The following is a 17,330-nucleotide window of genomic DNA, read 5'->3' as shown; positions in this document are numbered from 1 at the left end:
TTTCCAAGAAGATCTTGTCAAATGGTGAGTTCTTTTCTCAGAAGCCAGGGACTTTTATCAAATAGTAGATTACTGTGGCCATTTGTTACTATGTTTTCTGTACTCAATTTATTCCACCAATGCACCATTCTCTTTCTTAGCCAGTAACGGATAGTGGGTTTTTGTTGTTGTTGTTGTTTTATTTAGCTTTTATTTAAGAAAAAATTATTCATTTTAATTATTTTTCCAATTACGTGTAAAGATATTTTTTTATGTTCCAGATTTTTCTCCCACCCTCCCTTCTATCCCCCCTCCCAAGGACAGCAAGCAATTTGATATGGGTTATACATTACTATCATGTTAAACGTAGTTCCACATTAATCAGAACAAAAGGAAAAAACACAAGAAGGAATAAACAAGAACAATAACAAAAAAACAACAACAAAAGTGAAGATAGTATGCTCTAGCCTACATTCAGACTCCATAGTTGTTTTTCTGAGTGTGGAAAGCCTTTCCCACCATAAATCTTTTGGCATTGTCTTGGATCATTGTATTGTTGAGAAGAGTTATGTCTATCACAGTTGATCATCACACAATGTTGTTGATACTGTGTACAATGTTCTCATGGTTCTGCTCATTTCACTCAGCATCAGTTCATGTAAGTCTTTCCAGGTTTTTCTGAAATCCATCTACTTATCATTTCTTACAGCACAATAGTATTCCATTACATTCATATACTAAAATTTGTTCAGTCACTCCCCAGTTGATGGGCATCCCCTCAGTTTCCAATTCTTTGCTACCACAAAAAGAGTGCTATAAATATTTTTGTACATGTGGGTCCTTTTTTTGTACATGTGGGATATAGACCTAGTAGTGGTATTGCTGGGTCAAAGGATATGCACAGTTTTTTTTGTTTTTGTTTTTGTTTTTCCATAAAAGTATTTTATTATTTTCCAGTTACATGTAAGATATAGTTTTCAACATTTGTTTTTATAAGATTTCTAGTTTCAAATTTTTCTCCCTCCTTCTCTTCCCTCCCCAAGACAGAAAGTAATCTGATATAGGTTATATATGTACAATCACATTAAACATATTTCTACATTAGTCATGTTGTGAAAGAAGAATCAGATCAAAAAGGAAAAACCTCAAAAAATAAAACCCAAAACAATAGAAATAGTATGTTTCAATCTGCATCTAAATTCCACAGCTCTTTTTTTTTTTTTCTGGATTTGGAGAGCATTTTTCATCATAAGTCCTTTGGAACTATCTTAGACTACTGTATTGCTGAGAAGACTTAAGTCTATCACAGTTGATCAACACACAAAGTTGTTGATACTGTGTACAATGTTCTCCTGGTTCTGCTCATCTCACTCAACATCAGTTCATGTAAGTCCTTCGAGGTTTCTCTGAAATCTGCCTGCACATCGTTTCTTATAGCACAATAGTATTCCATTGCATTCATATACCACAATTTGTTTAGCCATTCCCCAGTTGATGGGTAACTCCTCAATTTTCAATTCCTTGCCACCATAAAAAGAGCAGCTATAAATATTTTTGTATATGTGGGTCTTTTTCCCTTTTTTTATGCTCTCTTTGGGAAAAAGACTAATAGTAGTATTGCTGGGTCAGAGGGTATGTACAGCTTTATAGCCCTTTGGGCCTAATTCCAAATTGCTCTCCAGAATGGTTGGATCAGTTCACAGCTCCACCAACAATGCATTAGTGTTCCACTTTTTCCACAGCTCCTCCAACATTTATTATTTTCCTTTTTTGTCATATTAGTCAATCTGATAGGTGTCAGGTGGTACCTCAGAGTTGTTTTAATTTGCATTTCTCTAATCAATAGTGATTTAGAGCATTTTTTCATATGGGAATAGATAGCTTTGATTTCTTCATCAGAAAACTGCCTGTTCATATCCTTTGACCATTTCTCAATTGGGGAATAACTTGGTTTCTTATAAATTTGATTTAGTTCCCAATATATTTTAGAAATGAGGCCTTTATCAGAAATACTGGTTATAAAAATGGTTTCCCAGCTTTCTATCTCCCTTCTAATTTTGGATGCATTGCTTCTGTTTGTACAAACCCTTTTTAATTTAATGTAATCAAAATAATCTGTTTTGCATTTCATAATATTCTCTATCTCTCGTTTGGTTGGGTATGCACAGTTTTAAAGCCTTTTGGGAATGGTTGCAAATTGCTCTCCAGAATGGTTGGATCAGTTCATAGCTCCACCAGCAGTGCATTGGTATTCAAGTTTTCCCACATCTTCTCCAACATTTATTATTTTCCTTTTTTTATCATATTAGCCAATTGGATGGGTGTGAGGTGGTACCTCAGAGTAGTTTTCATTTGCATTTCTCTAATCTGTAATGATTGAGAATATTTTTTCATATGGCTGTAGATAGCTTTAATTTCATCATCTGAAAACTGCGTGTTCGTATCCTTTGACCATTTCTCAATTGGCGAATAACTTGTATTGTTATATATTTGATTCAGTTCTCTATGTATTTCAGAAATGAGGCCTTTATCAGAAACACTGTGTGTAAAAATTGTTTCCCAAGTATCAGATGGTTTTGATGACTGCTCCTTTAGAATATAATTTTAGATCTGGTATAGCTAGACTACCTTCCTTTACAGTTTTCCCATTAATTCCCTTGATATTCTTGACCTTTTGTTCTTCCAGATGATTTTTGTTAGGATTTCTTCAAAGTCTATTAAATAATTTTTTGGTAATTTGGTGTGGCACTGAATAAGTAAATTAATTTAAGTAGAATTGTCATTTTTATTATATTAGTTCAGCCTATTCATGAGCAATAGTTATTTTTCCAGTCGTTTTGATCTGACTTTATTTGCGTGAAGTGTTTTATAATTGTGTTCATAAAAATGCTGGGTTTGTCTTGGCAGGTAAACTGTCAAGCATTTTATATTGTCTACAGTTATTATTATTATCATTATTACTATTGTTATTATTATAATTTTTCAGGACAATGAGGGTTAAGTGACTTGCCTAGGGTCACACAGCTAGTAAGTGTCAAGGGTCTGAGGCTAGATTTGAACTCAGGTCCTCCTGAATCCAGGGCTGGTGCTCTATCCACTGTACCACCTAGTGCCCCTCTGCAGTTATTTTAATTGGAATTTCTCTTGTTACTGGGTTTTGTTGATAATAGAAATGCTGTTGATTTATATGGGTTTGTCTTGTATCCTGCAACTTTGCTAAAGTTATTATTTCAAGTAGTATTTCAGTTGATTCTCTAGAATTCTCTAAGTGTACCATCATAATGTCTACAAAGAATGATTTTTTTTGTTTCCTCATTGCCTAGGGTAATTACTTCAATTTCTTTTTCTTATTGCTAAAGCTAACATTTCTATTATAATATTGAATAATAGTGATGATATTGGACATCCCTGTTTCACCCCTGGTCTTACTGGGAAACCTTCTAGCTTGTCCCCATTACAGATAATGTTTGCTTATAGTTTTAGATAGATGCTGCTTATCATTTTAAGGAAAGCTCCATTTATGTTTTAAATAAGAATGGGTACTATATTTTGTCAAAAACTTTTCCTCCATCTATTGAGATAATCATATAATTTCTGTTGGTTTTATTATTGATATGGTCAAGTATGCTGAGAGTTTTCCTAATATTGGTGATAGATTACTGTAATCTTCTTGCTGGCATTTTATTTAAATTTTTTCATCAATATTCATTTGGAATATTGGTCTATAATTTTCTTTCTTTATTTTTGCTCTTTCTGGTTTAGTTATCAGCACCATATTTGTATCATAGAAGGAATTTGCTAGGACTCCACCTGTTTTCTTAAATGGTTTATATAATATTGGAATTAATTGTTCTCTAAATGTTTCATAGCATTCACTTATAAATCCATCTAGTTGTGGGATTTATCTTTTCCTTGGGGAGTTCATTGATGGTTTATTTAATTTCTTTTTATAAAATGGGATTATTTAAGTATTCTCTTTCCTCTTAATTTGCACAATTTATATTTTTGTAAATATTCATCTATTTTACCTAGAGTGTCAGATTTATTGGCATACAACTGACCAAAATAACTTCTAATTATTGCTTTAATTTCCTCTTCATTGGTGGTGAATTCACCCTTTTTAATTTTTGATACTGGTAATTTCATTCTCATCTTATTTTAATCAAATTGACCAATTGTTTATTTCATTGTTTTTTTTCATAAAAACGGCTCTTAGTTTCATTTATTAATTCAATAGTTTTCTTACTTTCAAATTTATAATTTTCTCTTTAGATTTTCAAGATTTTCATTTGTGTTTAATTGGCGATTTTTAATTCATTCACTTTCTAGCTTTTTTTAGTTGTATGTCCAATTCATTGATATGCTTTTTTGCCATTTTATTGATGTAAGCATTTAAAGATATAATTCCCCCCACGTACTGATTTTGCTGCACCCCATAAATGTTGGTATGTTGTCTCATGTCATTCTCTTTGATGAAATTATTGATTGTTTATATGATTTGTTGTTTGACCAACTCATTCTTTAGAATTAGAGATAATTTTTAATATATCTTTCCATACCTTTTATTAAATATAATTTTAATGCATCATGATCTGAAAAGCATGCCTTTAATATTTCTCTCTTTCTGCATTTGATTGTGAAGTTTTTATGCTATAAAACATGATCGATTTTTGTATAGGTACCATGTACCATTGAGACAAAGCATATTCCTTTCTACCTCCATTCAGTTTTCTCCAGATGTATATCATATGTAACTTTTCTAAAATTCTATTAACCTCCTCAACTCCTTTTTTGTTTATTTTGTGGTTAAATTTATCTAGTTCTGAGAGGGAAAAGTTGGTTTCCCCCACTAGTATAGTTTTACTATATGTTTACTCATTTAACTTCTTTAGAAATTTGGATGCTATACTGTTTAATGTATATATGTTTAGTATTGATATTATTTCATTGTCTATGGTATCTTTTAACAAGATGCAGTTTCCCTGCTTATATCTATTAATTAGATTTATTTTAACTTTTGCTTTGTCTGAGATCAGGATTACCACCTCTGCTTTCTTTTATTTCTCCTGAAGCATAATACATTCTGCTATAACCCTTACCTTTTTACACTGTTTCATTGTTTGTATCTCCCTGCTTCAAATGTCTTTCTTTCTTTCTTTCTTTTTGGGCAGGGCAATGAGGGTTGTGACTTGCCCAGGGTCACACAGCTAGTAAGTGTCAAGTGTCTGAGGCCAGATTTGAACTCAGGTCCTCCTGAATCCAAGGCCAGTGCTTTATCCACTGTGCCACCTAGCTGCCCCAAATGTGTTTCTTGTAAACAACACATTGTACCATTCTGGTTTTTTATCCGCTCTTCTGTGTGCTTCCATTTTATGGATAAGCTTTCGTATTCATGGTTATGATTACTGTGTATTTCCCTCCATCATCCCTCTCTCTCTCTCTCTCTTTCTCTCTCTCTCTCTCTCATTTATTGGACTCCTATTTTATTCCAATCAGTATTAATCAGTTTAATATGATTCCATAGGGGTGGTGATTATAAATTTTGATACGAGTCCTCAAAGCTCTGAACTGTAGATTGTAAATTCACTTGTTTAATCATATGAAGCTAACTAGAGGACCTCTATCCTTGTTATGGTGACCAAACCCATCATGGCAAAGGTGATTCAATTACATGGAAAGTCTTCTAGCTATTTTTATTGCCCCTTTGTCACTTGTCATCCATGAGGAGATGAACACGAGTACATTACCAATGAATGATTCTGGTTGCCACCCTGTGGCCTGCCTTTCTACCAGCCTATGGGTGTGTTCGTTAGCTTGGTAAGACCTCCTGAAAGGTCAAGATAGGCTGTTAAGGTCTGCATATAGCCTGTTTGTCAACCAATGGGATTATGTACTTTGTGTAGACACTCCTAGAGGGTTGAGGGCAAGGTCTATCAATCAATAAGATTTTGCATTTTTGATCTGCTTCACCTGTATCGTCGGGGTATCAATCAGTATAAAACTAAAGCCCTGGAGGAAGGGGGTATCTCAGGTAGTAAGGAAGATCTGAGGTCAACTTCATTATAGGGGACCATAGACCCTTCAGTAAATGCGATTGGCTCAGAGCTCTGCCCAAGTATTTCGTTTTGTTTTTTTCTTGCAGATTGGACAATTTTGAAAATCCACCCTCCCTCCCATCTCTCTTTCTCTCCCTCATTTAACTCTGACCTGCCTCAAAAGTGTTTTTCTTCTGACCACCACTTCCCCTAATTCACCTTCCCTTCTCTTATCCCCCTCCCCTCTTACTTTCTTGTAGGGTAAGATATATTTCTATATCCTACTGAATTTGTATGTTATTCCCTTTTTCATCCAATTCCAATGAGAGTAAGGTCTAAGTGCTCTCACCCACCTCCCCTCTCCACTGTAAAAGCTCTTTTGTGCTACTTTTATATGAGATAATTTACTCCATTCTACTTTTTTCTCCTCCCTTCTCCCAGTACATTTCTTCTTATCACCTCTTAAATTTTTTTTTCTGTATATCATTCCCTTATAGTCAACTCATACATGATCCTTCTGTAACTACCCTAATAATTATAAAGTTCTTAGGAGTTACAAGTATTATCTTCCCTTGTAGGACTGCAAAGAGTTTTTTTTTTTTAAAAAAAAAAAGCAAAGAGTTTAACCTTATTGAATCCCTTATGATTGTGCTTGAGTCTTGTATTTGAATTACAGATTTTTTCTTCAGCTCTGGTCTTTTCATCAGGAATGCTTAAAAGCCCAAATCCATTTTTCCTTCTGAAGGATTATACTGTTTTCCTGGGTAGGTGATTCTTGGTTATAATCTAACCAACCTCCTTTATTCTATCATCTTGGCTCTGCCTCTCAACAAGTGGTTTGGGGTTTTTGTTTGTTTGGGTTTTTTTATTTTTTGTTTTTTTGTTTTTGGTGAGGCAATTGAGGTTAAGTGACTTGCCCAGGGTCACACAGCTAGTAAGTGTTAAGTGTCTGAGGCTGGACCCGGACTCAGGTCTTCCTGAGTCCAGGGCCGGTGCTCTATCCAGTGCGCCACCTAGCTGCCCCTGCTTGTTTGTTTGGTATGAGTATGCTACCCACTACTGGCTGTTTGATTCTCCGGTATAACTCCACTCCAAGGCAGAACCCCTTAGGGATGATCACAATTTATTTGAGGGTTTTTTGTTTCTTTGTTTTTTGCGGGGCAATGAGGGTTAAGTGACTTGCCTAGGGTCACACAGCTAGTAAGTGTCAAGTGTCTGAGGCCAGATTTAAACTCAGGTCCTCCTGAATTCAGGGCCAGTGCTTGATCCACTGCACCACCTAATTAGTATACTCCCAACCCTTCCCCATCCCAGTGATTCTGAGCCCAGGTTCTTTATTTCCTATCCCCTAGGATGACTGGAAGCATGGCAGATGATATATGAATCTATGAAAGCTGATGAAATCCCCAAAGAAAACTGTATAAAGGGATAAAAAGAGAGAATTCTTCCTTGCCATATACCCAGGATTAGTTGGTGCAAACTGGATGAAGATCCAGAAATGAGCTACTGTTTTTCCTAGTTTCCTTCAGTGCCATCTAAAACATCTCCCCCCCCCCAAAAATTTTTTTTAAAGTTTTAAAAAAAAGAAGAAGCCTTTCCTGGCCCCCTTTAATGCCTTCTCTCTGGTGATTATCTCAAATTTAACTTATATATATCTCATTGGTATGTAGTCATTTACTTGTTTTTCTCTACCACCTCCAATTAGGTAATATTTTTGTCTTTCTTTGCATACCAAATGTTTAACACAGTGGCTGGGACATAGTAGATACTTAATAAATGCTAGCTGACTGCTTAATATGATTAATTATTTTGATTATTTTCCTAATGTTGAACTGTCCTTGCCTCCCTGATACAAATCTAACTTGGTCATAATGAATGACTTCTTAGATAAATTGATGTTTTATAGAATTTTATCTTTAGTTTTTGTACCAGTATTGTTGATGTTTCTAGTTTCTAGATGTCTGTCCCTGTCTGTCTGTCTGTCTGTCTGTCTCCTTTATTTTCCCTTGGTTTAGGTATTAGGACTGTATATGTCCAATAAAAGATATATGATAGGGTACTTACTTTCTTAGTTTTTTAAAAAATAATTTGTCTATACAAATATTAGCCCTAATTGTTCTTTAAAAATTTGATAGAATTTTTCCTATAATCCATCAAGACCAAGAGTTGTTTTTTTTTCCCCCTTACAACTTGTTCTCTTTCCTTTTCTGAGATAAGATGTCTCGATTTTGGATATTATTATTTTTTTTTTTTGTGGGGCACTGGGGGTTAAGTGACTTGCCCAGGGTCACACAGCTAGTAAGTGTCAAGTGTCTGAGGCTGGATTTGAACTCAGGTCCTCTTGAATCCAGGGCCAGTGCCCTATCCACTGTGCCACCTAGCTACTCCCATTTTGGATATTCTGTATTTTTGAAGGTATTCCTCTATTTCTTTTGTGTCTTTAGTCATTACTCATATAACTGCATAATTAGTATTGATAAATAATCTTCTATTTTGTTGATACTATTTTTTTGTCTTTTTCTTTTTAATAAGGTTTACTAAGTACTTATCAATTTCTTTCCACAATAAGTCTTTCCACAGAACCAACTTTTAGTTTTGATCATCATTTCTATAGTCTTTTGGGGCTCCAAGTTATCTGTTTTTTCTCCAGTTTTCAACACCTCTTTCTTTGTGTTTCTTTGTTGGTTTTTCTTTATAGTGCCTTTGTATACACATGTTTATGTGTCTGCCTACACATGCATGTATGTGTATGTATGTAAGTATGTATGTATGTAGGCATGTATCTATCTATCTACTTTGCCAGTCTCATTTAGAAGATAGCACAACTCCTAGCTCAAGTTTCTTGAGCACTTTGTTAATTCTATTTTTTTTTTATTTTAAAAAATCTTTGTCTTTGCCCAAATCTGAGAGGAACATTAAATTCTCCTTCATTTATCTCAAATAGTTTTTTTCCAACTTAGAATCTCTTTCTGTTCTTTTTATTTAAATATAGTATTTAATCTCTTCAGGTTTTAAAATTAATTTTTTTTTGCTTAATCTACATTAGGGCAACCCTGTTGTCATATGTTCTTTTCTCCTTGTTTGCAAGTCCCCTACTTCTATTTGTCACCCCTTTACCTAGTTTTAGAGTTTTACTTAATTTATTAATTGATTTTTCTTTTTTCCTTTCATCTAGTTATTGAATTATTCCTTTTTCCTCTATCAGTTAAGTAGTTAATTAAAATTTTTTATCATTTTCTGCCCTGTGCTCTAAAAAGGATTGCTTTACTTTATTCTCTTTCTTAATTCCCTTACCTTTATGTCTATTATAACTTTTTATTCTTTGATTTATATTTCTTGTAATTATTCATTACTTTTAAAGTCTGTGTTCTTATGAAATTAAAGCTTATAAAGTATTCCTTTTGAGTTCCTTCTTCTAATCAGTTTCTACATTATTGCCTTTTATATTCCCTTTTTGTAATTTTTTTGTTGTCCCTCACTTTTAGAAGCATCAATTTCTGTTGAATAGAGAGGATAGTATTATCAATTCCTGTGGCAGATAGAGAAGATAGAAGAATTGTCCTGTGGTATAAATTTCCCTTTGTTCCTGATTATGTGGTTTAATTATCATGGTCTAACTCCCTTTCCTCTTCATGATCATTTTCTTTCCCAAATATCATGCAATCTTCTCTGTGTCCATGTCTTCCCACTCTTCTGGATTATCAGTGGCCCCTACAAGAGCTGATTCTCCTGCTCTTGAGGAAAGATGTTTTCCATGGAAGCACAACATTCTCTCAGTAGTGTGTATATGTACTCTCTGAGCACCAAATCCCTACAGATTATGCCCATTTCATGTTCTCATCTCATTATAGAATACTTCTCTCCCTGTAGCATAGCTCTTAAGTGAGTCACACTCCTACCATTGTCTTGAGATTTCTTCCTTTGTTTTCTACTGTTTCAAATTCTCCCTTTGCCAATATATCCATTTTCCTATAACTCTTCTTCTTTCTGAGAGACTATAGGACCTAGTTAGGGTACATTATCCATCCTCCTGTATCTTCTACCTCCCCTCCCTTCTTTTATGAACATTCACATCCTGAAGTATAGTTGCACACACAAATATTGATTTAGCTTTGTGTGGGAGGAGGGGAGTATTGTGGTTTTATCTGTGGCCTTTCAGGCCTGTTCCTCCATTGTTACATGTCCTGTTTCTTTAAAAATACACTTTCATTTTAATTATCTTTTGTGATTTTAGGAAGAAAATTTCTTAATGTTCTCCCTGTTTTAATACCTTTAAAAAACACATCATAGGGGTTTTAAAACCCCAGAAGTATTTTTTTCTCTTTCAATTATTTTTATAGATAAGGTAATATATTTTGTTATCTTTTGCTTTCCTGGGTAGCTGTATTTATTTATATTTCTTGTAGTTCTGTGGTCAGGAGTATTTGCAAATGAAATGTAAACCATATGAAAGAATGTTCCTGATTACTAATAAAAAGAGAAATGCAAATGAAAATGTGGTAATTAAAATTATCCAACCTGCAATAAAAGAGACTGAGGTAGAGCTCTGAGCCAATATCACTTTATTAAAGGGTCTATGGTCCCCTCCAATGAAGTGGACCTCAGACCTTCCTCACAGTCCTTCTTCCAGGACCTTGTTTTTATAAGGTTTGATACCAAAACTATTACCTGGATATTCTAAAGTGGCTATAAAAGAATTCCATTGGTTGACATGACACATAAACTAAAATAAGCAAAAATGTTATATCACCAGGGTCAGGTCTGGGCAAAGCAGAGGGTATCTTCACTGACTAGATGGTCATGAGATGATCACTTGCTCATGTCGGACAAGAGAGAATGGTCTGGAAGTACAAAAACACGTTGGAAGACTTTCCATGTAATTGAGTTACCTCTGCCACATTGGGCTTGGTCACCATGACAAGGAAAAACAAGGGTGGAGGGCCTCTAGTTAGCTTCCTATGATTAAACAAGTGAACTTACAACCTACAGTTCATAGCTCTGGGGCCTAATATACAGAAATCACTACTCCTATGGAACCATATCAAATTGATTAATACTGAATGGAATACTGTAGGGCTCCAAATGAATTATTTTTCAAGAAACAACCCATAATTGTTGTTGTTGGGTTTTTTTGTTTTTTGTTTTAGTGAGGCAATTGGGGTTAAGTGACTTGCCCAGGGTCACACAGCTAGTAAGTGTTAAGTGTCTGAGGCCAGATTTGAACTCAGGTACTCCTGACTCCAGGGCCGGTGCTCTATACACTGGGCCACCTAGCTGCCCCAACAACCCATAATTGTCAATAGAGATTGCTGTAAGCACTCATACATGTTACCAATTCTCTTACCTAAGTGACCTTCCCTCAGAACCCCTCATAAAAACTGGTATGCCCCCATTAATCTATTAGAATTACCCATGTATAATAATAACTTGACTTTGAGGATCAAATAGCCCTTTATATACAAATGGAGTAGGGACTTTGGGGAATACCTTGGGCTGGAGTGGGGTGAAAGGTTCCATCTTGAACTGATCTTGGATGTTGTGGTATAGTTTTATTCTTTCTCCCAGGCTTAAAATAGATAGTCGTTTGTTTTGATTTTTATTTACTCATTCATTTATTTTTATACATTCATGCATTCAGAGAATATTTGCAATTTAGAGCACTGAAAAAGCCATTGTGACAGTGCTTTAAATATTATTCAGAACAAACTGATAGTATAAAATGCATCCTCATTTGATTTGTATTCAATTTACATGTGCAGAAATGGATTAGATATAAATGACTAATCTGCCAGGCAAGGCTGAGATGCAGGAGCACAAAATTAATTTACTTGGAATACAGTATCCCTTTTCAAAGGTATTGTTAAAAGTAGGTCACAACTAAATTTAGAACTTCACAGAAGGGAAAATTCTTTAGCTGCATTCATTGTTGCAAATGAAATTTTTAAAAATCATGAAAACCCCTTTAGCTAAATATTGTAAATTTCAAACTGCAATGTCTACTTTCTATACATGTTAATTACCATATCCTATCACAAGCTGCATTGGATGAGAAAGGTTATATTACATTCACGCAGGTAACTTGTGATCTTTAACTTCTTATAGTACTTTCACATATGAACATGAAGTCTCAAAATATTGACCAACTATTTCAGGAGACAAATATTATCAGAAATAGATTGAAGCACTGGAGGGTAATAAACAGAAGTTTATTAAACTTGTTTAAGGTTCAATTTACTTCCCATTAAAAGTTTGGAAAAACATAAATATAAGTTTAGAAAGTGATTAAAGAAATCAATTAAAATATTAAAAATGAACCCTTGCATAGAAAACTACAAAAGGACTCATTAATAAAGAATCTATTTTAATTTATAGTAAACATGCTAAGTATTCCTGGTTAAGCTCTTTGGATCTTGAAGGCCACGGACCTTATGTACTTAATTAGGTGTATAGCAACATGCTATTATCAAGATAAGTTTACTGAGACTCATTTCTTCAACCCAGGCTGTCAAGTTGTCCAAAGCAGAATCTGTAAATTTCCTCTGAGTTTTCTCTGCTTTGTGTAGCTTATGAATTGAGGTTAGATTTTTCATTGTAGTGTAAGTTTTACAACACCAATCTTGTTTCTCAGTCAGGGTTGTATAGTTCATTTGCCTGACAATTTCTGTAAAAAGTTCATCCATCATTGCTTTACTTTTTTCTGATGTTTCCATGAATGGGCATCCCCATTCCTGAGCCAAAGCTCTTCCTTCTGTAGTTAAAACCTACTTTTCTGATTCCAGATTCACTTTATTCCCTACTAGGATGAGTCGGACTTTTCATGTCTTTTGACTCTGACAATCTGGTCTCTTATTGCCTTGATATCCTGGAAAGACTATTGGCTAATGAGGATGTTTACCTAGGATAAAGCCATAGCCATTTTTGAAGCAAAATGCTCAGTTCCTGCAGTGTCCAGAATTTTTAGCACAGTGGGAGAAGAGTCCAATTTGATCTCTTTGAGGTAAAAATCCTAAATAGTGGGACCATATTTCTCAGTGAAGGTGTCCATGACAAACAGCACAGTCAGGGCAGACATCCATTTCTCTGTTGCCACCTTGTTCTCCCTCATCAGCCTCTTCTTCACCAGCTCCCTCTCAGCAGGATAAAAAAGGGCCTCATGAGCTATGGCAAACAAGGGGCAGTGGGTATTAGTATGTGTGATCATGGACCTGAGGATGGGAACTGTCAAATAGGCAAACCTTGGTATGAACCAAGAAGTCAGTGATCAGTTCTCAGGCAATAGAAAAAAAAGCAATGGATTGAAGCTGTAAAGAATCAAACTTAGGTTTGACACGAGGAAAACAATTATAGTTGCTGGAAAAAGAATTGTTTGCATTTGTGGTTGGAGAGCTTTCCCTCCCTGGAGATCTTGGAGTGGAGAGGCTAGAGGACCACTTGTCAGGTTTGTTATAGTGTAAATTCCTTTAATATATAGCATGGAGTAGATCGTTGTTAAGGTTCCTTCCAACTCTAAATTTCTATGATTCTGTGAAGTACAGAAAAATGTATTAGAAAAGTGCTGATTAGGAAGTTATTAAAATCATTCATATAAGAGTATTCTTCCACATGCTGTAAGAACTTAGATGGATGACGTAGACAAAAAAAATACCACATGACTAATAATCTATCGCTTCATAAATAGAAATGCATAACACATGAAATAAGTGCGACAAAAGAGTAAAAGAGAAAGAGATCACTCTAGGTTTGGGTAGAATATATTTCAATAAAGGGTTTGGTCATTATCTATCCAATGTTACCTCTTCCCCTGAAATTTTTATTCTAGAAATTTTTCATGGAGGATACATTTAACCTGGTAGAGGCTTTCCTCTGATGCTTTAAAAATTTTTTTAATACCAAAACAACTCTTGTACTGACCGCCTGTTATTCCTCAATGTGTTCACTACCATGTATTTTCTGGTCATATGTGTTCCTGATATATTTTACTCTATTTCTCTATTATGTATAAGTTATCATTAGTAGAAAAACAAGATATTATAGTAGAAAAAGCATGGAAAGAACCAGGAAAAATGCACAATAGAAGTGAAAGAATGAAAACCCCAAAGTGAATGTCATGTAATTATAATGGTCAAACTTGGCCCTGTTACTATTGATGTACAATATTGTTGTTTATTGTCAAACACCTGGAATCCAGAAGCTTGGGTCCAAAACCCTGTACAGATACTTATTAGGAATTAAGTAGGAATTAAGTCTTTTAACCTCTAAGAGCCTCAGTTTCCTCATCTTTAAAATAGTAATAATAATAGTGACTCTTCCTACCTCTTGAGGTTGTTATAAGAAGGGCACTTTGCAAACCTTAACATAGTATAAAAATGTGAATCATTATTATTAACATAAGAATTGTAGACTGTTTATACTCAATGTCTACTTCTATTGTCCTTTAGGTTAAAAGCAATCATAAAACATGAAAGAAATGTGATGTGATCCTTTGTTCACCATATTTAACATTGTACTTCATAGGAATTTAGGATTTTGTGTGGTCGTTATTTCACATAAAGGTATTTGTAAACTACCCCTCCCCCCAAATCTATTACTGTGAACTATTATTAGTATACTTAGTTTTAGGATTTACAAATTGAAAACTTAATATACATAGATGGAAAAAGTGGGGAAATAGTTATAAAAAGAAAAATAAAGGAACATAAATTATTTTATTTAGATACACAGTTATTTTTTTCTAGTCCATTTGTTAAAGCAAAAGGTTTCTGTGGGGAAAGAACTTTGTGTTCTTTTTTTCTGTTTTTACCTTATTTTTATTGATAAGATCCTATCCAGGGAGCTATCCTCTGTATCAGGTTTAAAAAGAAAGAGGAATACAGTAGCTCAACAAAACTAACAACAAAACAAAACTAAGCAACATGTCCTAGTCTGACAGCATAAGCAGTATAAGCCACCACCTCTGCAATGAAAGGATATAATGCATGTGTGTATGAATATGCATGACTCTGTGTGTGTGTGTGTGTGTGTGTGTGTGTGTGTGTGTGTGTGTGGAGAGAGAGAGAGAGAGAGAGAGAGAGAGAGAGAGAGAGAGAGAGAGAGAGAGAGATTGAGATTGAGATTGAGATTGATTTGTGGGTATGTGTATATTTCTTGGTCTTGTTTTTTCTGCATGAAAAAATGTGACCATTTTTCCCAGGATCTCCCTCTTCTCCCCTTATCTATGTCTCATAATACTTTGATATACCCTTCAATTCTCTTCTTTATTCCAGTATCTGATAAAGAGATAGCCCAATGATCTCTTTTCTAGCAGATTGACCTTGACCATCTCCCCCATGTTCAGTCTTTCCTTTTCTACTAGTTACTTCCCTGCTGTCTCTAAAAAGTCTAACTAGTACTTATAAAATCCTCACTAGACCCTGCCATCCCCTCAAAATATTATTCTATAGATCTCCTTCCTTTCTCAGCCAAACTCTTAGAAAAAGGCTATTTATTCTTATCTTCCTCCACTTCCTATTCTCTCAGTCCTTTCCAATCTCACTTCTGACCCCACAATTAAACTGAAACAGCTCACTCCAATGTTGCCAATAATTTTTGAGGTTTGAAATCAAATTACCTTTTAAAGATCAATCTTTCTTGATTTTTCTCTAGCAATTAAAACTAATGACTTCTCCTATGAGGTGACTTTACCTCTGTATATATTTTGTAAATACCTAGTTATTTTTGTATTGTATCCCCTATTAGAATATGAACTTCTTTATAACAGGGGTTGTTTTTGCTTTTCTTTATTTCCCTAGAGTACATAGCCTGGAACATAGTAAATACTTGATAAAAGCTTGTTGACTGACTGTCTTCTCTTGCAGTCCCAAACCCTGTTCTTCTTCCTCACCTTGATCTCTATGTCCCCCAAGTTCTTTCCCAAGTCATCACCCCTGCACTAACTATACTCTCCTCCCTCCCTACCTTTACTCTTTGGTGAATCAGTTCAACTCTACATGACTTTTTTTTTTTTTAAATTCTGGGTATCACTACATAAAATTTAGAAACTAATATTGTAGATAAAATTGGAATCCAGCTAATGAGATGTTAATCAAAGATGGAGGAATTGCTGCCTATGCATATTTATACTACAGGCTGTTAGAAAAAAGTTGCAAGTCTTGCATATGCCAAAAAGAAATTGACAAGTCCTAGACTGGTATTACAAGTAGAATATCTGGTGGGAAGTTCAGGTATTGCAATCAACTTAATCAACTCTTGTCCAGTAAATAACACAATGACAGGCTGTCTTTCTTTCTGTAGCCTTAAGAAAGGCAGTACTTGAGACTCACAACCAGAGGACCTTCTTTTGGGGCCAGTGTTATACCTCTATAAAAACTACATTAGTACATACTTACCCTTCTTTGCTTTTATATGATTTTGAACATAATTAAAATATGGGAATTTTGTTGAAGATTAATAATAATTACATAAAATTTAAAAAGCTTTTGAAGAAACAAAAATAATGCAGCTTAAATTAGAGGAGAAGGGGGAATCTGAGGGGGAAACCCCTACCCCACCCCCCAATCTTTGCAGGAAGTTTCTCTTCTGAAGATCTCATTTCTAAGATATATAAGGAATTGAGTCAAATTTACAAGGAAAAAGGGGTATTTGATTAATTGTCAAAGGATATAAATAGCAGGCTATAGACAGAATAAATAGGTGATAATTAAGGGAAGGCACTGGAATTAAGAGGGGTTTGGAGAAGGCTTCCTGAAGAAGATGGAATTTTAGTTGAGACTTAAAGGAATCCAGGGAAATCAGTATTCAGAGTGGAGGAGGGAGAGTGCTCTAGACATGGGGGACAGTCAGAGATAATTCCTAGAACCAGCATTTAAGATTGACTAAAATGACAAAAAAAAAGAACATGACAAATGCTTGTGGGGCTGTAAGAAAACAGTTTTATACTAATGCATTGTGGGTAGAACTGTGAACTAGGTCGACCATCCCGAAAACCAATTTGGAAGTATGCCCAAAAAGCTATTAAACCTTTTAACCTTAATTCCACTAATAGGTCTATACCCCAAAGAAATAAAACAAAGAGGAAAAGGACCCATATGCATAAATATGTTTATAACATATCTTTTTGTGGTGGCAAAGAATTGGAAGCTGAGAGAATGTCTATCAATTGGGGAATGGCTGAACAAATTATGGTATATGTATGGTTTTAATATTGTGCTATAAAAAATGATGAAGGTGGGGTAGGTTCAGAGGAACCTAGGAAGACTTGTATGAATTTATTTAAAGTGAAGTGAGTAGAACCAGGAGAATAATTTATAGAATAAAAGA

The 17,330-nt window shown here is 34.7% G+C and overlaps 1 protein-coding gene and 1 pseudogene across 6 annotated transcripts in view; one reads left to right on the top strand and one right to left on the bottom strand.

Annotated features, from left to right (window-relative positions):
- Positions 1-17,330, top strand: part of TMEM117 (transmembrane protein 117) — a 185,708-nt gene that overhangs the window by 62,251 nt on the left and 106,127 nt on the right. The gene's annotated exons all lie outside the window — the stretch shown is intronic.
- On the bottom strand, positions 12,449-13,215 carry LOC122727955 (annotated as a pseudogene).

This window comes from Dromiciops gliroides, chromosome 5, assembly GCF_019393635.1.
Source record: "Dromiciops gliroides isolate mDroGli1 chromosome 5, mDroGli1.pri, whole genome shotgun sequence".
Classification (NCBI taxonomy): domain Eukaryota; kingdom Metazoa; phylum Chordata; class Mammalia; order Microbiotheria; family Microbiotheriidae; genus Dromiciops; species Dromiciops gliroides.
The sequence above is the reverse complement of the archived record's forward strand: the minus strand, read 5'-3'. Positions and strand labels throughout refer to the sequence as shown.